We start from the raw sequence: 22759 nt of genomic DNA, 5'->3' as shown, positions 1-22759 counted from the left end.
AAATTATACACACATACACACACATACACATATATACATGCACACACAAAAACATACCTACGCATATACATGCACATACATATATATATACATATATACACACATATCTACACACATACACATGCTCACACATATATACACATACATGTTCACACACATATATAGATACCTATACACAGATACACACACATACACACATATACCTACATACATGCACACACACATACATACACATGTACACACACACACACACACACACATGCACATACCTTAAAATTCTTGTACAATCTTAGCCTAACCTATTTGTTTATGTCCCAGCTATCTTCCCACCTTCTGCCGTCCTCTTCTTATTTTTCTTGTTGCCCACCAGTACTTTTCACTCCTTCCTCTGATTTTTTCATTCCTGCTTTCATATTAAAAATTTTCAGAACTCTCCATTCTATACTGTTAACCTTTTATTATATACTCATGGGTTACATAGATGTACTATCTCTTTTGTGAATTGTAGATTATAAAAATGGTAGTTTCTTTAAATTATTTAAGACCTGCAGAGGCCCAGAGCCAGATATTATGTGGAGCAAGAGTCTAAATTGGACGTTTCCATCAAATCCCTTCCCATAGGACTCAGAGTCTTTTTTTTCTTTTATTCATTTTTATTATTTTTCCTTTTTTATTGCATAATTGGATATTTTTATTTACACTTCAAATGTTATTCCCTTTCCCAGTTTCCTGTCCATAAGCCCCCTATTCCCTGCCCTTCCCCTTCTATAAGGGTGTTCCCCCTCCCCAACCACATCCCCCTTCCAGCCTCCCCCCATGACATTCCCCTACACTGGGGGGGGGTCCAGTCTTGGCAGAATCAAGAGCTTCTTCTCTCATTGATGCCCAATAAGATCTTCCTCTGCTACATATGCAGCTGGAGTCATAGATCATTCCATGTGTTGTCTTTGGGTAATGGTTTAGTCCCTGGGAGCTCTGGTTGGTTGGTATTGTTGTTCTTATGGGATTGCAAGCCCCTCTACCTCCTTCAATCCTTTCTCTAACTCCTCCAACAGGGACCCTGTTCTCAGTTCAGTGGTTTGCTGTTAGCATTTGCCTCGCTCTGGGTGAGTCTCTCAGAAGACAGTTGTATCAGGCTCCTGTCAGCATGCACTTCTTGACTTTATCAATATTGTCTAGTTTTGGTGGCTGTATATATATGGGCTGGATTCCCAGGTGTGGCAGGCTTGAAATGGCCATTCTTTCAGTCTCTGCTCCAAACTTTGTCTCCATATCCCTTCCAATGAATATTTTTGTTTCCGCCTTTTAAGAAGGAGTAAAGCATCCATACTTGGTAATCCTTATTGAGCTTCACGTGGTCTGTGGATTGATCTTGGGTAATTTGAGCTTTTGGGCTAATATCCACTTATCAGTGAGTGCATACCATGTGTGTTTTTCTGTGACTGGGTTACCTCACTCAGGATGACATTTTCTAGTTCCATCCATTTGCCTATGAGTTTCATGAACTCATTGTTTTTGATAACTAATTAGTACTCCATTGTGTAGTTGTACCACATTTTCTGTATCCATTCCTCTGTTGAAGGGCATCTGGGTTCTTTCCATATCAAAGAATCTTGTGGAGGAGGAGGCAGAAAAAATGTCAGAGTCACAGGGAACGGGGGGCACCAGGAGAACACAGCCCTCTAAACAACTAAGCAAGGCACATATGAGCTCATAACAGCCAGCTTAAGCAGCCAGCACAGGACCTATATTGGTCTATACCAGATCCTCTGTGGTTTATTATAGCTATTAGAATTTTTCTGGAACTCCTGACTATGAAAGGGAGTAGGTCTCTGATTTTTTGCCTGCTCTTGGAACTCTTCTCCTTCTAATGATTTGTTGTGTTCAATTTTAATATGAAAGCTTTTGCTTTGCCTCATTGTATTTTAATTTGTCATATTTGGTTGTTATCTCTTACAAGCCTGTTCTTGTCTAATGAGAGACAGAAAGAAAGTTGATCTAGAAGGGAAGTGGGGAGGAACTGGGAAAAGTGGAAGGAAGAGAAATTATAAATCAGGATATATTAGAAAAGAATCTTTTTTCAATTAAAAAATAAATTTAGGTCTGGATTTCTGACTGGAGATTCATTAAATGCTTGGTGATTTATGCATGTCTTAAGTTTGAGAACTAACACACCATGGAGCTCTTTAGTGGGGGTATAGAGATGGTTCTGTGTTTTAAGAATGAGTATTGCTTTTTTCAGTCAACTGGAATTTTGTTTCCAGCACTCTAGTCCAATGACTCATGGTGTACCATAACCCCTATACTTAAGAACTCTTACGAAGCCTTCTGGCCTTCAAGGCTCACACAGGTACACACACACACACACACACACACACACACACACACACACACAGAGAGAGAGAGAGAGAGAGAGAGAGAGAGAGAGAGAGAGAGAGAGAGTGTTAGGCCGCTCATGATGGTCTTCATCTTCCAAATGCACACCTAAACTTTCATTTTCCAGTTGGCCAAGATGTCTTCTACTTTGGCTGTTGGGCCTTAAAGGGGTGTGGTCACACAAATCATTACAAATCTATTCTCCTCAAAATCAGGCAGTCAGCCAGCATACTGACCAGTTACTGCCCCCTGCACCTTGTTCATGGAGGAGAGCTATCAAGGTCTCCATGGTGTATTCAATCCTGGCAAAGCATGCAGTAACCACACACTTTCTTCCTTCTTTTCATAATAAGTTGCCTCCAAAAGTTGTTATTCTGTTCCCCTTTCTTTCTCAAGCAGACTTCAAATTTCATGTACTTTTTATGTCTCTAGGTTGTATAATAGGCACATCCCAGAGAAGCACATAGTCTACAGAATCTATTCACTCTCCAAGCCACAGTCATTATAATTTATAAAGGAACTCTATCTCCCTTTCTCCATTTATATCTTTCATTGCTGTTTCCTGTTCACATCGGAAAATGAATCTCTAGTTCTTTTGAGACTTTTGTTTTCACAAATAGAACCAAACCCACTAATATTTTCTTGTCTGGAATCAGAGCTCAGCTACAGTCACTCCAGAATAACAAAGCACTGGGGAATTTGAATGCTCTGACAATCCAAACACCATACCCCTAACCTTGAATAGAAAATAGATGCTAATAAATTCAGGGTCTTAAAAATGTGAATTATAGTCATTTCACACTTGGTGGCAGCTTCATGCTGAAGTAATAGCTGAAAACTTAATTATGATGCTTGTCCCTCCTTTAAGTGCAGATGACATTCCTCAGATAGAGTTTTGCAATGACAGCTGAGGAACAGAGTTGAGACACTAATTAGTTATTCCTGATGGAGACTATTGACTGTGTACTGATTAAAGCAACGTGTTGACGCCCTTCCTACCATGATGCATCTGTCTATTAGTTTCTGCTGCTCTCTCTGGTCCTCATGAACAGCTCTTGGGGAAATGATGGAAATGCCCTTCAGTCGTTGCATGCAGATATAGAAGGCAAATGTGCATGATAAGTGAGGTGGAAATAGGGAGCAGAAGGCGCTAGGCTTCTTCTGATTGCTGTGTTCCTGCAATTGGCTCGGTGTCACTTTGAGGAACATTTGTGAGACATGCAGTCCTAATGTACTGGACATGGCTCAATCAGGACACTTAGGAAGCTGTTGTACAATATGCCTCCAACTTCAGCCCATCCACAGGCTAGAAGTCAGGAGGATTCTGCCCTCAATCGCATTACCCCACAACACTCGTCAGGCAGTGACTAAAGAAGGGCAGATCACAGTCCTCTCTGTATATGACATGATATTCTCAGATTATGTTTTGTTTGTTGTGTTATGACCTAGAGTGCTCAGGACTGAGGGGTAGAGCTAAAAGACACAGCTCGTAGAAGAAAGTGGTCTGTGGATGTCTGAATGGCAGGGTACCTCCCTTGACAGTCCTTAGGGCAGATCACCCAAGCCAAAGGTCACTGTCCTATCAGGACTAAAGAAATGTGAGGAGGGAGGGGAGATGAAGCCATGGTCTGGATGTAATATATGAGAGCAGAATAAAAAATTAAAAAAAAAATAAAGAACTGGATTACGCTCAGAAGGAGGGGAAGAGTTTATCTAAATGGCTTCTATGTATGCTCTAATGTGAAGACTCTAAATCTTAGGAGTCTAATTTCTGTTCACAGAATTTTCAAGGCCCTTTCAGAGAGTTTGAGTTCCTTGAAAAAATCTACTTTTTGGGTGGTTGAGACCAGAATTTGTACTAAGTGTTGATTCTTCTCTGTTCCTTAAGGTTTGGGTATTTGGAGAACACTTCATGGCCATATGAAGTGTTTATAATTTTAGAGCATTTTCTCAAATAAATCTTTCAGAAAAACAAAACAATCAAAAATGCCACACTGGAGGCATCCGTTTTATCTGTTCAACAGATGAGAAAGTAGGGGAGTTCATTTGAAACAGCTCATGTCAGGCATAATGAGAAGACCCCTAACTCAGTATTTGGGGGTAGTAGGGATTACGCCTTTATTTTATTTTGAGAGAGGATCTCTGTATGCAGTTTAAGCTTCTACTGACCACGAGACCATTCTGAATCAGCCTTCTGAGTTCAGGATACTAAGACAACATGTATGGGTCTGCCATGCCTAGAAGTGATTATGTCATGCTAGAGAATAAACCTAAGGTCCAAAGTATGTTAGGCAATAGGTAGTTCTACCCCTCAGTGAAGAATGTTTTCCTAGTCCTGGTCAATGATATTAAAGGTGTCAGTAAGTGGGTCAGGTCTTGGACCTGATCAAGACAGTTAGCCAGTTTCTTTCTTAGTAGCCTGTGGTTTTGACATTTCCTCATTTGTTAAAAATGTGGAAAGTGCATAAGAATGAAACCAAGACTAAGAAAGAGTTTATGAGATTTCAGTGGCACAATATATGTGTGTATGTATGTGTGTGTGTTTATGTGTGTATGTGTGTATGTGTGTGTGTGTGTGTGTGTGTTTGGGTGTCTGTGTGTTTGTGTGTGTTTATATATGTGTGTGTGCTTGTGTGTACTTGTGTGTGTGTGTGTGCACGTGCACACACATGTGCCCTATTACCTAGAACATGGAGCATAACGAGCATTTATTTCAGAGGCCGTTATAATGTTATAATGACATATCATCATTCATCCTTGTAAAAGCAGGGAATCTGTCCTGGTAATCTGGAAATTTGCCTGCAGTATGTATATGCCTTTGAGATAACAGCCAGCCACCAGTTAATAGCCTGTTTCCTACAAGGCAAGGTAATAAGGCAACGATAAAACAAATGCGAGTCGAATAATTTGCCAAGTTGGTCCCAAAATCTAAAGTGCACTCTAGCCCTGCTGTAAGTCTCTTAAGGGGAAGACATTCACTCCGTAACTGAAGGTAAGATAAATCCACATCTCTTCCCAAGGAGAAGTAATTTAAGGAACACAACCTCTCCACAGACAGAATGAAGTTCTAAGCATTATGACTATAATGGAAAGATTTGTTTTATAAGCATTCAAACTACAGAGAGCTTTTTGAACTGAAAAGTGCTCTGAGTTAAGTTGCAGGATGGTATGGGAAGGTGATAGTATTTAAAATGAAACGGAGAGGGGTTGGGGATTTGGCTCAGTGGTAGAGCGCTTGCCTAGGAAGCACAAGGTCCTGGGCCCCGAACCCCAGCCCCGGAAAAAAAAAATAAATAAAATAAAATGAAAGGGAAGTGAAGGCATGGAGTCACATTCCTGCAATTCCAGTATTAGGCTGAGGCAGTAGAATAGAAAATGCCAGGCCAGCTTTGACTACAGAGAAAGAACCTGTCAAAAAATAGACATATACAAAGATATGTGCATCTATATAGAATATTTGTATACATGTATAGTATACTACATACATGACATATGAAAATAATAGCATTTACATATCAAAAGGTGTTAAAAGTCTGCCAGTATTAGAGTGACTTAGTGCCATCCTTCCTGACTCTTGCAGCCATTCGCAGGAGGGCTGTAATGATTGAAATCATCTACCCAGAGGACCATAAGAAGCAGAACATCCCAGGAACAAGATGCCTCATCAGGACACATTTTATTTTGTCACCAACTGCTAGCAGCAATCAATAGCCCTTTTCTAGCTATAGTGGGCAATGAAATGAAAACATTAAACTCTAATGAGATTTGAAGGGTTTCTCTATATTGACTATTGCATACTATCCTAGAGATAGGCCATTTATTTTTGCATATAGCCATAAAATTTGTACCTCTTCATTATATCGTACCTTTATGAGTTACGTTGTTTCCTTTCCCCTGACAGCCATAATGGCTACCTATCTTTTTATATAACTTAGACAGATTTTTATCTTACAATACTAGAGGGCTGAACTAATTGTCCCTTATTTTTATTTTTTTTTATTTTTTTTATTTTTATTTTTTTGAACCAAGATTCCCATTAATTTACTCAGGAGGGACATAAGTTCACAATCCCCCTGCCTCAGCCTCTTGAGGAGCTAGAATTGCAGGCCTGTACTACTAGGCCCAACAAACTTGGTAACAATTTATTAGCATGCCAGACTTACCTGTTAGACATAATGTTCTCTCCCTGTGATTTTTGTAGGCAAATTAATTGTTTGGTGATAACAGATATGTGAATTCTTTTAGAGCCATTTAAATCAAATCTGAATAGTAAATTTGAGAAAGCTAGTGTCACATAAATGCATGCTACCAAAGAAGTCCAGGGAATGGATAACACACAATTAAAATCCAGGATCCATGTGCTCTCTGAGGTGTACTTGACACAAGAGTGAGTGGTTTCAGCCTAGAACTGAAGAAAGCAAAGTAATGCTACCTCATTGGTTCTTCAACATTTTCCCGTCCTGCCTAACTAGTTTGATGAACTAAGAGGAGGCAGACAAAAGAATGGATAAAAAAAGAAATAAAAATGGAAAGAAGGATATGATCCTAGGTATGGTGGAGGAGAAAGTTTATTATAGAGCATAGCCAGAGTCAGAAAAATCTAGAAGAGTCCAGAGTGGATATGACCAAAGTAAGCTGGACTGTGGAGAGAGGGAGAAGGGAAGAAAAAGAAGAGAGGAAGGGAGAGGAGGGAAGAACCAGATGCACCAGCCAGGAAGCCAAAAATACAAAAGGGGTAGGTAGCCAAAATATCTGGATTTTATAGAGAAGAGCCTCTGGGGAAAGAGCAGCCCAATAGCTGGGCTGGAGAGTTCCAGAAGAGGGCAGGGGTATCCAATCATACCCTGTAGCAGATAGGGACTGAGGATGCTGGAAGAAACTAGTGATAAGATTGGCTTTGATATATTAAATAGGTACCTCAGCCATTTGTCTTGGGTTTGAAACTTAACAGAAGAGAGAACAGGGAAAATACCTTTAGAGTAACACTTCACAAGGGAACCCATCTAAAGAGCCTAGAGATGGTTTGCTGCCAGAATCTGTGCTTTCTAGACAAAGGAAGACTTTTCTAGTTAGACTCGCCAGTCTAGCCACATATATATAATCCAGGCAGATGTATTGCCGCCACTAGAATTTGAATAGCTATCCAGTCTCTGACATATGATCTAGGAACACACTGATGAACAAAACAGACATGGTCTTTGCTCTTGTAGACTCTGCTCTAGCAGGCACCGCACTGAATACCTAAGCAGGGGGCTTGGCATTTGTAGGGTACATTCTTTTGTCTCATGTCACCGAGCTCCTTAGCATCTTACCTCAGTTACTCTAACATCATTTAATCTGTACCCCAGGAGACACAGTGGAGTCATGCCTAGTTTATAGGTAGAACACTAAATGCTCGTAGAGGTCTGGGGACTTGGATAAGGACACTGAGGGATTCAGAAAGCGAGGGGGGCTGCAGAGGTCACAGCAGGCAGCACAGAATGCAGAATAAAGAATGGAAGCTCAGTTGAGACTGACTTGTGAATCTGGTTCGAAAATTCAAGAAAGCCTGATGTCAGGCCGTTCATTGCTAGTATATTTGAAACAGTACAATTTTGAAAAAAAAAATGTTCAGGCAACAATCATTCCAATTCCAAATGTACAAGAAAGCTTACGGTGTGACTATATAGAAACTTCGTTGCAAATTAAATATGGTGACCATAAAGATGGGTTGTACTGCTCAAGGCCCAAGGATCTGGTGGGATCTCTGATTAAGATAGTACAGAGGTCAGCAGGCTGTAAAGTAAATGTGACATCCCAGCTAAGGATGGGTTCTGTCATCTAGGAGCTAACTATCCAGGGAAGGAAGAGTCTGGGATAAACATTTTGAACGAGGACCACCTCTATAGCAAAAGGTGACTGAAATCTGCCTCTACACAGAGCAAAAAGTCACCAAGTCATTAACAATTTCCAACCTTCTATGTGGAAAACAGGTATTTCTTCATTTGAGGAAATGCCTTTGTGTGTTTAACATTTCTGGGTTCCTGAGTGATCTGTGAGCCTAAGGACACTTGTGTCCCCCAAAAGGAAGGAATTCTTCCTTATTTGCCCAAACTTAACATGTACACATTCTCCTGACTCATGCCTGCTCTCGGCAACAGTGCCATATTGATTTGGTTTTTTTTATGCTTCCTATTACATTTCTGAAGAGGTGCTGTCTGAGCTTCTCATTAGGAAGAGTCAAATGAAGACAGGAATAAAAAAGCAACTTCAGCTTCCTGCTCAGAGTCTTGCTGATACCCCTGTCTGTGACAATGAGCATACACACCAACACCGTGAAGAAAGTGAGTGGACACACAGTTGAGCAGAGCTTCCCTTTGAGCCTGGTCCTTTTGATTGTGGAAGTTCGATGGAGCTAGCCAAAAAGAGAGAAATAGCACTCACCAGGACCTTTGGCAGCACGCAATAGTAGTTAATAACAACAATAATAACTGCTACTAGTATTAATTTGATCCCTTGTTTAATACTTATCTCTTTTAATGAGTTGTAAATCCTAAGCCCTTAACTCTGAACCTTGGTCTCATATTGGAACCATGTAAGGCATTTAAAAATAATCCTGATTTCTAGTCTCCTGGTTCAGAAGGATGAATTAGCATCTTTAGGGGTTTGTATTAGACATTAGAATTGCTTAAAACATGTCCGGTGTCTCCTCAGTACATTCAAATCTAGGCTAATGAGACAGATAACTATACTAAACCTTCATCTACAAGCACACTACTTTCCAGAGGCTACGAAGCTGTACTAGCCCAGGAGCAGATGTAAAACCCTGACCCTCAGTCAGTAGTACTTCCTTAGAGATGCCGCCACATGCGCACACACACACACACACACACACACACACACCAAGAAGCAGATCAATGCAAAAACAAGAGGGCGCATTGGGATTGACCCTCAATTAGTCCCTCAAGGCGAGTGACTAGAAGGTGATCCCAGATGGCTATTACAATTTTTATTCTTTTTAGGAACACAGTTTACATTAGCAAGGTTACAGTCCAAACTTATTGGCTAAGCATAATGACCTTTATATCTATTGACTAGCAAGCATGGGCAGACCATGACACACATTTGCACTCTATCTGGGACTTTCTTGGGGGTGACTATCAGCTAGTGCATTCCAAGAACTGTGGATAGAGAGTGGAACTTGGCCTAGCCTGTTGGTAAGTGGGTAGGAGGGGAGTTGGAAAGATGGTTGGATGGATGGGTTGAGCCGATGAATGACAGTGGTTACAGCAGGTGTGGACTTCAGTACACAGAGCAGTATTATTAGATGGCTGTTCACAGTAACCTTATGAGTCCGCACACTACTTCATAAAAATCATTAGCGGCTTTCGATCAGTGTATGCGGATACGAAAGAGTAAACAGCAAACTGCGGGATGCTTGCATCATCTACGAGTGTAATTCTCTTTGCTCTCCTTCTGATCTTGGCGCGGATCCCTCTTGACAACTCAGGCAGCCATTACATCAAGGGTAATGGTTCATTCTTATATCTTCAGTGAATCATGTTTACCTGAAGGAAGCAAAGATAACAAAGAGGAAATTATAGTTTATGCACAGTGCTATGGCTGCTTGCAAACCAAGCAAGACGGGCAAGTTTCTGTGAGCAACTGAGAGCTCCCTGTCATCCAGAGGCAGGAGGTGATCTAAGGGAGAGGTGGGGGCCCTATTCACACTGTTCGCATTTTAATTGGAGGTGGGAGAAAGATACTGAAGCACCTTCCACACCACAGAGGCTCACAGTTTCCTTATTATGATGTTAATTACATCCCTGGATAATTCAGCAGGGTACCAGCACCTCATTGAGCACAGCAAATTTTTATTGTTGATTTTATTCAAGTAAGTGCAAGCAAGGCTGTGCACATAATCAGGAGAGAGTGTTGAAAAGAATGGTGGAAAAAGTAGCTAGCGTTGGTCTGGGCTTGGTCTAATGCCCTATTACTGTGCTGTCCATGTATCACTTGGGTACCATTAAGAGTATTGTTCCTCTAGTTATTCTACCCTAAAAGTGATAGATGCTAAATTCTCTTGACCCATTGTGGGTAACATGGTTTCTTTTATAAGAACTGCTGTCTAGTTTCGTGATCTCTTTCAGCTTTCAATTTTGTTCTAGCACTGGTCTTGCAGGTACGCCCACTACATTGTTTTATCATTTTTGTTAAAATAATAGTAAACACTTACCCCTCAGGTCATTTCACTTTGGTTTGTCAGAAAAAATAACTTAATATTGGTTTGTCTGAATGCTCGGGAATTTCATATGTGTATATCATGTGTTTGCCCCCCATTGGCCCTCTTCTCTATCGATCTTAGCACTATTTCTTCCCAAATCTATCTGGAAAACAAACAATAAAACCCCAAATCACCACAACAATGAAACCAAATACACTTAGTGCCAGCTGTGTGTGCACAGTGTAAGACCATCTACTAGAACCTAGACAGCCTCTTAGGAGCCGCATTGCTGAAGAAAACTGATCCTACCTCTCCCTACAGCCATCAACTGCCAATGGTTTCTCTGCTGGTATCAGGCTGCATGAGCTCCTCCTACAGCTCCACTGGGCTTTTAGCTGGCTTGGTCTTGTGCTTATAGACATTGCTGCTGTGTGTTTGTGAGTGCAGTGGCTCTGCTATGCTCAAAATACACTGTCTTGCTGCAGTCATTCTGTACCCTTGGCCCTTACAATCTTTTTGCCCCCTTTTCCATAATCCCTGAGCTTTGGGATAAAAATGTCAGTCTCTGACTTGGAATATTTACCAGTTGTAGATCTCCTACTAATCGTTATCTTCTTCAAAAACAATCTTCTCTGATCAAGGTTGAGTGATGCACTAATCTATACATGTAAACACAAGTACTTACGTACAGTTTAATATGAAGCAAAACAATGATGTTCTCCCCTGGGGACTATGACCTACCCAGCCACGTGCTCCTGGCCCAGTTAAATGTATGAAATGAGTTCTGTCTTGTAGAGTGGGCCAGTCAGAAGTAGTAGTTGTTTAGCCGATGAAATTCATGCCACTATTACAGCTGTGGGCTTGTCTTACCAATCTAGTGATTCATGTAGCTCACAGAGTTCATAGCTGAGCAAGACTGTTTGTTGAATATACTTTTTTCTTTGTAGCATGTAGCAATAAGAAAGTTAGATAGTAGGAGTGAAGCACTAGCTTGATTTCTCCATATCCTATGATATAAGTATACAGTGTCTTCAGAAATTGGGTATTCCTGTTGAGCTCTGGAGGGTAGCCAAGAGCATTAGCAATAGCCTTTCATGATGATTACTTTAAAAACAACAACAACAACAATGACAACAACAACATATTCCATGCCTCATACCAGAAAAATATAACAAATTCACAAACATACATTGCCAATAGTTTGAAAGGTGTGTTACATACACATCAATTGACGTGTATTCTACCTATGAGGAGTGCATAAACTTCCCTCTCTGAAGGAGTTCTATTCTGCTCCAATTGTTTAATCCAATAGTATGCCAGAAAAGACTTAGAACTCAGCACATTTCTCCCCAGTGGATTCTAACCAAAGTGTTTGTACACTGCCCTCAAAAAGTTGGAAGGTTTTAGTAAAAACATTGTGTGAAGGTAAAATAAGCTAAAAGTCAATAGTAAATATTTTTAGTCCCCAAAGTCCCAAGATGCATACCCGCTACACCATCTCCTCTAGTTCTTCCTCTGTTATTTGTTTCTCTTCTCCACTTTGTCCTTCTGACATTTCTCTTTCACTCTGATTCTTATATAGTGTTGATCGGTATAGTTGTCTTGGTCACTCTGGTTCCTACAGAATCATGCCTTAGGGTCTTACCTTTCCCTCAGGGTGCACATAAAAATTTGTTTCTGACAAAAGAAAATCCCTTCCCTTCAGAGAAAGTCGGGAGCAGCTATTCAGCATATTTCTGAAAATTGTCTTTGAATATTTATGTCTTCAGTAAGAATTGCTGAGCATGGTAACATACTTGTTTTTCTTTCTTTTTAATTAATATAATAATGATTATATTTATGAGGTACGGGGGAAATGCCAATACATATACAATTTTTATCAATCAGGTTACATTTATATCTTATTCCCTTGTGAAGACTTGATAGCCCTCTGGGGGATGCACATAGCAACCACCCATAAAGAAAAGGCTTCATCGGAGCCTTGGATATTATCAAGAATACTCCTGTCATATCATGAATGAGAAAAACCAGGTCCAAGAGAGCTAAACTGACATTTCTCAGGACATAGCTAAGCTGAGAAGTAGGCACTAAAAACACAGCCTTCAAACTCCCAGCTGGGGCCTTACTGGCTTGCATTGTCTTTTATTTCATTCAATCTGTACTCTGTACTTAACCATTTACCACTTAAGAGTTGTTACTCTTAGACCAAGGGCCCAGGAGCCAGATGGCCTTCCTCTATCACTGATTACCAAGCACTTGTCCTCTGGGGGCTTTGTTTCATATTTGAAAAAAATGCAGATGCTAATACAGTTAAATACGGAAGTCCAGATTAAAATGGACTCTTTGAGAATCAGAAGGCTTGTAACTGTGTAAAGTCCTATATTCCATCTACTCGAGGAGTACATATAATCCTGTACATGGAGACATATTAGGAATGCAGAAGACTTCCAGCCATGGTGCTACCTCAAGGAAAACATCAGCTATTAAGTCTCAGATCAGCTGCCTGGCTTCTTCACAGGACCTGTCTTGGTGTCGTGTTGAGGTTGCTCTGTCTAATAAGAAGTTGGGTGGAAGTAGTGAAAACATCACACGGGACTTTTCCTCTTGGGTAATGCAGATGTGGGTAACCCTGTAATTCCTCATGATGGGCTCTGGGTCTGTGACAGTTCCAGGGTTCTCCAGCAGTCCTTGTCCTTGCCATGTCCTGACTATCCAGTGAGACATCCGGAGCTGTCTCTAGTAAAATTTTAGAAGCCATCATAGGAAGTACACGATAAGATGTGTGCAAGTAGCAGGAATAGTATTTTTAGGGGGACAAAAACTTACACTGAAATGTCATTTGCTTTTAGTGATGGTTTGATTTATCCCTAATTCTCCCAAATCAAACCATAAATGAAAAATTATTCACAGCCTTTGCCAAAAAGGCAGTATCTTCAGGCTATGTGTTAGGTGGCTTTAGAATTTAACACAGTGAGCAAGATTAAGACAACGAATTGAGTATGGGGAAGGGATGTGCAAGTACTAGACAGAAACTAATTGGAAATGTGGGAAGAAAGCAGCAGGCCCTACTGGGAGGGGAGACAGAGGACATCATTTCATCAGCAGGGGCTGAGTTCTCTGAGGCTTTGAAGCATTAGAGGTCAAGGACTAGAGGGAGTTTAGTTTTATACTGGAGAGTGCTTAATGATGACTTTGGGAGCAGCATCAGCACCAGGAGTCTCTGAAGCATTGACACAGAAAGCACAGGGACACACAGTGGATTAATGGACACTCAATAGAGCTGATGCCCAGGGCCTCCCCTCACAGTGCATCTTTCTCCCTCCACAGACCATCAAGGGAAGTTTAATTGAGAAACCCCTAAAAGCAAAGTACATTAGAGCTACTGACATGTTTTAGAGATGGAGGTAACTTGCCAAAGCCTGTGGTGGAATGCAAAAGGGAAAGCTTAATTCCACGAATGTCTCCCTAAAGGGAGGGAGTCTAGGTACATGGGCAAGTGAATGACAGCCAAGCACAAAGCTTAAAGGAACACATATCCAGTACATAGAGAGATGCTTGAGCCAAGAAAATTACATTAAATTATAGGAAACATCTCACTGTGCTATTTCACACCTGTAAGGTCTCATCAACTTAATAAGCTACATGAAGTCTTGAGATAGACATGTGTTGTCTCATGACTTTCTTGATCCCCTCTCATAACATTTTGTCAACTTAAAATCCATGGTAAGTACAAACATCTGTGTTTCAGACTACCCTTTATGTCCTGTTTTACCGAGACCCCCCATCTCTCTTCTAACACATCTACCTCTGTTTTTGTGTCAAATTTACTTTACACCTGTTTTATTTATAACAATCTCCATGATTAGCCCAAAGCATGATGCTACAGGGTAACTTCACTTTTCATTTATCCATACTGCTTAACACAGTGCCTGACACACAGTACATATTTGTGGGATAAGAGTAAATAAATCATAGTAAATCAGAGGTATATTATATACTGAGCATTGAAAAAAGGTGGGCAATCTTGAAGAAAAATGTATTTTTCTGGATTGTAATTAATTCATTATATATGACATGGTCTAAACATCTTTACATACACATTGTGGCTCTTATTAATATTAAGTTAATATTAATTGGGGTTTCTACACCACCTTTGCTCATTCAGTTTCCAGATCAAAGGCAAAATACCTTACATTTATAATAAGTCTTAACAGCATTAGAGCTGGACACATATCAACCCTCAATGGCTATTCGTCTACTTCCCTGTCAATAATCTTGAGTTATAATTTGCCATGTTCTACCTAGGCCGCTCTTTCTCAATTGGCCAACCCTCATGCCCATGTTTCCACGATTCATCGACCCCATGGTGTCTTCTCTTTCCACTTTCTTTTTCTTCCTCTCATGGTCTCTGCTTCAGACCTTAAGCCCCAGAACTAAAACTCAGCCTACTTCACTTCTGTCCAACAGATAGTTTCAAATTAAAGAAAGAGGTTTGCACAACAAATGCTGGTAAGCCTGAGAAGACAAAATTTAGCATTATAATGCATAATATCAGACCAAGCTTTCTTTTTTGTCTAAATAAAAATGTTCTCTCTCTTATAATAATGAACAACTATGATAAATATAAAATCATTAGCTAAGAGTTACATTTAAAAAGCCCAGCCTATTCATATTTGGCAACCAAGAAGAAAGTATTCTCTTATCTATCCGATCCTGCAGAGTTCAGAATACTATATCTAAATCAATTTCTATTCTAACTTGATTATCAGCCAAAAACAATCTTCTTAGACCTAGAACATCTTCTTACATTCTAAACAACTTAAGCTTGTAGTAACATTATGACAAGCTAGTCTTCAACCCTATCAGAGACTGGAGAAGGAATGAATATTACCAGCGTAAGTAGGAAATACAGACAAACACGTCCAAGATTATAGAAATGGCAGACAGTTGGCTGCCTGGACAGCTACACACTATTCTAAAACACTGGAGCATCATCTTCAGCCTTCTGACCCAGAATATATGACAGTCCTTTCATGAAGCAGGACTTACCCTGTCTTACACGCTTGGCGGTCAATTTTCCTCCCATTTCTCGTTTCTGGGCAGACATCTGTCTGCAGATGAAGATAGGGCATTTTCTTTGCCTGGTGGCTAACTTGTCACAAATGAAGCCATCTCCAAATGGAGGTCCTTTGATGTTCATCATCTTCTTCCAGGTCAAGTGAGGTATTGTCAGGAGCTAACATGTCTCAATGTCAAAAAAGCCTTACGTTAATAAAAAAATTGAATGTCATATTCTGTTAAGTCTCTGAGCTTTCTGAAGATTATCTATCTATTCATAGCATATCTTAACAAATATTGCCTGTCTCCAGTTACCTATTACCTGTCCAATGCAAGGTGTATATATTTCTGTGATAATCCAAACTAGTATCTAACATGACCATGCATTTTATTGACTGGCTAGTAACTTGCATTAATTATCCTGAAGAGTTTATAATAGAATCTAAACCTGGTATTTTTAAAGGAATTACATAGGCACAATATCTATACAAGAGTTGAAACATGCACATATTGTGTTCTAACAAAATTGATCTTAAATTCTCTATCAATGTACAAAGATTTATACCATTGAAATTTCATACCATTTATTCCTTAAACCTGTATCAATACACAAAATTCTACACTAATGTAATGAAATACGACCTCAATTCTGCATCAAAATATAAAGATCTCTATCAATGTAAGTTTTTTTTAGTTTAAGAGTAAATACAATAATTATCAAAATTTGTCATTCCTTATAATATTTCTATATCCCTTTTCTTTTCAAGCTCCTTTCCCTTACCTAAGGAAGAAAGAATAGAGGGGGAAAAGGAAAGAGAAAAGATATTCCTGAATCTAACCTCTCTGTTTTGTTTCCTCTGTGTCTAAGACCATAATTATTTGTAGTCATCCCATAAAATGACATTTAAGCTGGAGTTTTGCCTGGAGACATGTGTACATCTCAGCCTGTTTCAGAAGAACTGTTTCTCAAGTTCTGGATCAGCACATATGTTACCTATTTGTTTGGTCCTTTTGATTTTTTCCTGTCTGCAGCCAAGATCTTCAGAGAGTCTCCCTCTATGAAATCTGATCTTCAATACTTTGGAAGGAATCCAAAGCCTTTTCTTCTTTCCTGTTAACACAAGCATAGAGTCTCTTTCCCAACATAACATATTCTTTGCCCAGCAGTCTTAAGTCATTAAAAGCATAAACTGATTTAATCCAGCAGCCCATTTTCTACCTAGGTCTGCTTCATTTTGACTTCTCTCAAAGAGGATGTTCACTCCATCATAACCATTAAACATAATCACTTTCATTTTGGTAATTTAAAACTAATTATTGTTGTTGTTGTTGTTGATGATGATGATGATGATGATGATATTGACAGGGTTTCTCTGTGTTGCCAGGGCTGACCTGGATTTTCTCTGTAGATTAGACTGGCCTCAAACTCACAACGAACCTACCTGTGCTTGCCCTTTTTTCCCAATATTGAGATCAAAAGTATGAATTTATTTAGTATCTACCCTTTTTCTCTTAATCTCATGTCCTCTTCTATATTTAACTTCATTCAAATTCCTTTCCATTCAGTATATAAGCATATTCCCAAGTAACATTGCATCTGAACACAACTAGTCTGTTTAAACCTGGACTCTCACAAGAGAACTGGTTACAGCTCATTCTAGTGTATGGCACATCAATGTTGAGGTTTGGTCTGTTGCTATGTATTATTATGCTAAATTCTGTCCCTGAAGTCCTAGGCCTAAGAATGAATTCTCAAATATACCAGCTTTTGTTGTGCAAACTTTGTTCTTTAATTTAAAACTATATATAAAACTATAGTTGAGTAAAACTGCCTACAGCTTATAGTTGGGCAGAAGAGAGGTAGGTGGAGTTTCAGTTCCTGGGCCTGGGGTCTGAAGCAGAGACTATGAGGGGAAGAAAAAGTAGAGAGCAGAGAAGACCTAGATGTCTATTAAAAAAATAAAATCCCTGTAGATTCATTTCACAGAACTCTGTGTAGTTTGCTCTTTCTATGTGCTAGTAGTTAGAGACATCCAGCATAAAAAATATAAAAATAGCTACTCTGGTGTAAGGAAGCCCTGGAGAGTCTTAAACTCATTCAATGCAATACAATACTCTGACAAAAGTGACTTCAGGGAGAAAGGGTTTGTCTGGCCCATAGTCAAAAATTACAGTCCATCATGGCAGGAAAGTCCAGGTAATAGGTGCTTAAAGCAGCTATGTACGTGGCATCCATGATTAGAAAACAGAGCAACTGATGAATGCTACCATTCCATTTCTTTTCTCTACAGTCCAGCCTCCCAACTAGGGACAACTTCATCCACAACTGGTGGGTCTTCCCATCTCAGTTTTCAAGGTCAGACTTGCCTTCCCAGTGATTCTGGATTCCCTCAAGATGACAGTTAACACTAACCATCAAAGGACGGTTGGAACTTAAAACTGGATAGTTTTCTTGTTTTAGTTTTATTTGAAGTTAAAGAAATCCCAAAAAATACCTTGGGAGAAACCAAACCTACATACAAAGGAGAAAAATTAATCTACAACAAGTCCATCTCAGAGGAGATAGAACACAGCCACAAGACATGACATGGGGTATATGAAGGAGCTGACAAAGGAACAGGATACAGAGCTGAGAGGGAAGAAGAAGGCTGCTGAGAGGGATGTGTATCATCCAACCCTGTGAACAGAATTTCAAAAGCCATTAAAGACAAGGGGCAGATGCTGAGAGGAAATGCCTGGTGGCATGGAGTCAGCTGCTTCAGGATTCTGAGGAAAAGAATGGCAGGGAACTAACTCAAATATGCTGCTCAGCCAAGGGTACCTGCTAGCCAAACAGATTAGACTTCTGCTCAAGTAATGTCAATAAAAGGGGAGGTAGAAGGTTGTGGGGAAGAAACAAAGAGGGAAAGTTACCAGCATCATTATTTTGTTTCTTAATACTCTTCACTCCTTTTCTGCAGGGACAGAACGGGAGCACTGCCTTATTGAACACTTTAGCAGATTCCAAATACTTGGTGGCTCATACAGCACAGGGGCTGGAGGGATGTGGGAGGGACCATCAGCATCCCTGATGAAGGTCTTTCTGCTTTGTTTTACTTTTCCCAGGAGTTTGGGTATTTTAGTCTCCACAGAGCCTCTGGCTTGCTTTTTTGCTGTCTTGGAAGCCTTCCTAAAGTTCCCATCATGCATGCCTGCCTTGTCAAGAAGTTTATGGTACAGTTGGGGAGGCAACAGGGATAATGCCATTTACTTTAGTGTCTTGGCAGGAAGGAGCATCCACAGTAGCTACTTAACAAATGTTTACTGAAGCGAAGTCAAGCTGGGCTGATGTTCTTCGCTGCCACAAGGCTTGACTTACACATTCTTTCTTGCAAATGGGTGAAAAACACGTTAGGAAGAGTTTTTCTCTAGGAATGGTGGGTACTATAAACTCAGCATTCTGTGAGATACCTTACATGCCTCCCACCTTAGTAACAATTTTGAGATGGTGGCAATCTTTAAATAAGGAAGCAAATACCTGAGTAGGTGGAGGGATTTATTAACCCAAGGTCATAGTGGTAGGAAATGATGTTGCCGTTTGAATTCAGGTTAGTCTACGTGCAGAGCCTACGGGTCTGTGCCCTCCCTCATGATCTCCTCTTCTCGGTACACCTGGAGAAATTCAGAACTTTGGTGATCTGGAAAGAGTTGTTCTTTTACCTTTTCTTCCTTTGCCTTCTAGTCCTGGTAGAAGGCAAGGCTGTCCAGGCAATTAGCACAACCCTGCCCCATTTGGCAGCTTAGTCCTTATGGGTCATCTCTCCAACAGGTTCGTATCTTGCACACCATGGCTCCCCAGCTGTCTTCATCCTTGAACGCCATCCCTGCTGAGCACACAGCAGCCATGGTACGTGGGATGAAGCCTACTTAGTGCTTGGCAGGCTTGCATATGTCCAAAGGACAAAGCCACGGCTGGTTATTAAATTTTCTGTAAATCCATCAAGTGATTTAAGCAAGGTACTCCAAGATAGACAATCTGAAGAACTCCTCAGTCATTGGAAACCATGCTGCCAGAATCTGTGGATAAGCTTCTGCTTCCAGGAAATCTTAGAGCAAAGCCAGAACTGAATCATACAGAAATTCAATCTTGAGGACATCACAGAGTGATTTTTTCACGCTGACCATTTCTTCTTCCATTGTCTGCTGCTGTCTGGGTCTCGTGCCTATGATTTATAATCATGTCTGATTCTCTCTAGGGGGGGTGGACACATTTTTTTTCCAAAAAGATCTCAAATCCTAAGCAGCTCTTTTCAGAGTGACTGTCTCTTTCAGGAACTTCTCCAGCAATCAGGAGCTCTAGATACGCCCAACCAGACAATGGAGCAATCTCCAGAGAACTAGCACACAGAATAATGATGGCTGTATACAATCCTCCCACTGTGACAAAGGTAGAAGATGCATGCTACACAGAGAGGGCAAAAGATCAGGGCTGAGAACATAGACAAGATTCTAGGATGCCGGGTCATTTGATAGAAGCACTTATCAGGATTCCATTTTCTCGATGCAACAGCAGGAGTTAGCGCACGAACAAATTGGGGCCGGAGTATCTCAAGGACTGAAAAGCACTAAGACCAGGATTCAAACCACTGAAATCTGAAGAATTCAAAGCAGATGCTCACTCATTTGAGCCACTTGGTCTCCAGAAGGTGGCACAGTTTTGGGAAGGTTGTGGAACCCTAAGAAGCTGCCTCCCTAGTGGTGGGTGTGGATTACCAGGGTGGGTCTTGAGGTTTTGGAACCCAGCCCCACTTCCTGTTCACTCTCTGCTGCCTCACTGAGAATTCACTCTGACCAGCTGCATCCTATTCCTGTCACCAGATGTTCCCTGTCATGATGAACTGTACCCTCTAACTATCCTATGTCAGGCATTTGGTCACAGCACTGAGGGAAACATTTGAATGGCACATCCTTCCTTGTTTCCATCCTGTCTCTCTGCTATTTCCTTATCCTCTTTAAAAGCCTTGTAGTAAAAGGCTCATGAAACAGAACAAAGAGGAAAGGGAAGGCAAGCTGTTTATTGGAGGCAGAAAATTCAACTGGTGCTGGCATTATGTCACCTAACTGAATAGCTATCTGAAAGTCTTTCCATAACTTTGAATGGACCCAAAATGTCACTGTTATCAAAGCTGCACATTGAAGAAGGCAGCAGATAATGTGCCTGGTAAAATAGTCAGTCTCAGTCTGGAAAATGTATCACACTTTCATCCCCTGACCCTCCTTTCCTCAGCATCAGCAAGTGTCATAAATCGCAATTTGCTGACAAGCTGTACTGATATGAACCCACGGCTGCTGGCAGCACAAGAGAAACATGCCATTCACTTAGTCGCAGGGACTGTCAGCCTTGCTCATCCCAAACGGATCCCCCATGTTGCTAGCTTGAGGAGAGAGAAGGGAGATAGCCACCATGCAGTGCAGGCTTGATTCCACAGTGTGCATGTCAGAGGCACCAATGAGAAGAGAGAAACAAAACCACTCAAGGAAGCATGGTGGGGTTTCTACGGATCCCTGTCTGTGCCCCAACAAATATCCTTACCACTGTCTGAGGAAGTAACTAATCAGTGTCATACTAGACTGCCTCCACAAAACATCTGCTATTTCAGTATAGTAGCAGATACCTATAAATAAGTATTTTTTTCAGTAAAATGGAGAGAAAACGGATTTTATTTCACTGTTTCTATCAACTAGGATACTCATAGAAATTGCTCTTTATTATGGATCGTCATAGATGTTAGCCCACCTCATCTGTATAGCAGTGACTCCTCATGCACTCTGGACTTAGGGTTCTTTGGTAAGGAGCCACAGAAAGTCTGATTTAATTGGCTATAAGTGAAGTTTTCAGGAAAACACAAGAATCGAAAATCAACAAGAGTTGAGAAATGAAGGAGGAGGTGGAAAGGAAGTTATGGGATTCAGTAGACAACAGCCCATGGTGCACTCCTGGGGTTAGGTAGGTCTGTTAAGGATTACTGGGTTCCTGTCTCCTCCTTTGGCTCATCACCTCTCAGCTGGGACCAAGAACACTGTTTCAAACTGGATTTGAGAGTGCAGACCCAGATTAAAGATCCACTGGGCTGTACTCAATGAAGACCAAGTCCTCAAAGGATGAGTATGACAGAGGTGAAATGGATGCTTGGAAGCCAAAACCTATCAGTGTAACTCACATCCTACAGGCTTCAAGCTGAGATGCTTGGTCAAAAAGCGACACATATATTGTTGTTGAAAACAACTTAAGCCTGGATGTTTCCATGTCCTACTTCCACAGTCAGAACAAGTATCCATTTAGATATCCAAACAAGCCTTTGTATGTGGTGTGCTATCCTGAAGGCTACAATCTCAGATAAGATTGTAAGTTGCTGAAGGACACGGGCATGTTTTATCTAGCTAACACATGTTTCAATCTAACTGTATATGTTTATATATGCTAATAACAAAAAGACATGGGAAGAAACAATATCCAAATACTATAACTAGTTCTTAGCATCATACCTATGTTAAGTTCTTTTTTTTTTTTTTGAGAGTTCTTTTTTTTTTTTTTTTGATTTTTTTTTTTTTATTAACTTGAGTATTTCTTATATACATTTCGAGTGTTATTCCCTTTCCCGGTTTCCGGGCAAACATCCCCCTCCCCCCTCCCCTTCCTTATGGGTGTTCCCCTACCAACCCTCCCCCCATTGCCGCCCTCCCCCCATAGACTAGTTCACTGGGGGTTCAGTCTTAGCAGGACCCAGGGCTTCCCCTTCCACTGGTGCTCTTACTAGGATATTCATTGCTACCTATGGGGTCAGAGTCCAGGGTCAGTCCATGTATAGTCTTTAGGTAGTGGCTTAGTCCCTGGAAGCTCTGGTTGCTTGGCATTGTTGTACTTTTGGGGTCTCAAGCCCCTTCAAGCTCTTCCAGTTCTTTCTCTGATTCCTTCAATAGGGGACCTATTCTCAGTTCAGTGGTTTGCTGCTGGCATTCGCCTCTGTATTTGCTGTATTCTGGCTGTGTCTTAATCATAAAAAATCCTTTGGTTATGTAGAACATTGATTTTCATAAAACCTGGGCATATAATATTCAAATATCTCTATATAACTTTTATCT

At 40.6% G+C, this 22759-nt stretch overlaps 1 protein-coding gene across 5 annotated transcripts in view; it reads left to right on the top strand.

Moving 5' to 3' along the window:
* The window catches only part of Sgcd (sarcoglycan, delta), a 564388-nt gene that overhangs the window by 465123 nt on the left and 76506 nt on the right, over positions 1 to 22759 (top strand).

This window comes from Rattus norvegicus, chromosome 10, assembly GCF_021556685.1.
Source record: "Rattus norvegicus strain SHRSP/BbbUtx chromosome 10, alternate assembly SHRSP_T2T, whole genome shotgun sequence".
Classification (NCBI taxonomy): domain Eukaryota; kingdom Metazoa; phylum Chordata; class Mammalia; order Rodentia; family Muridae; genus Rattus; species Rattus norvegicus.
The sequence above is the reverse complement of the archived record's forward strand: the minus strand, read 5'-3'. Positions and strand labels throughout refer to the sequence as shown.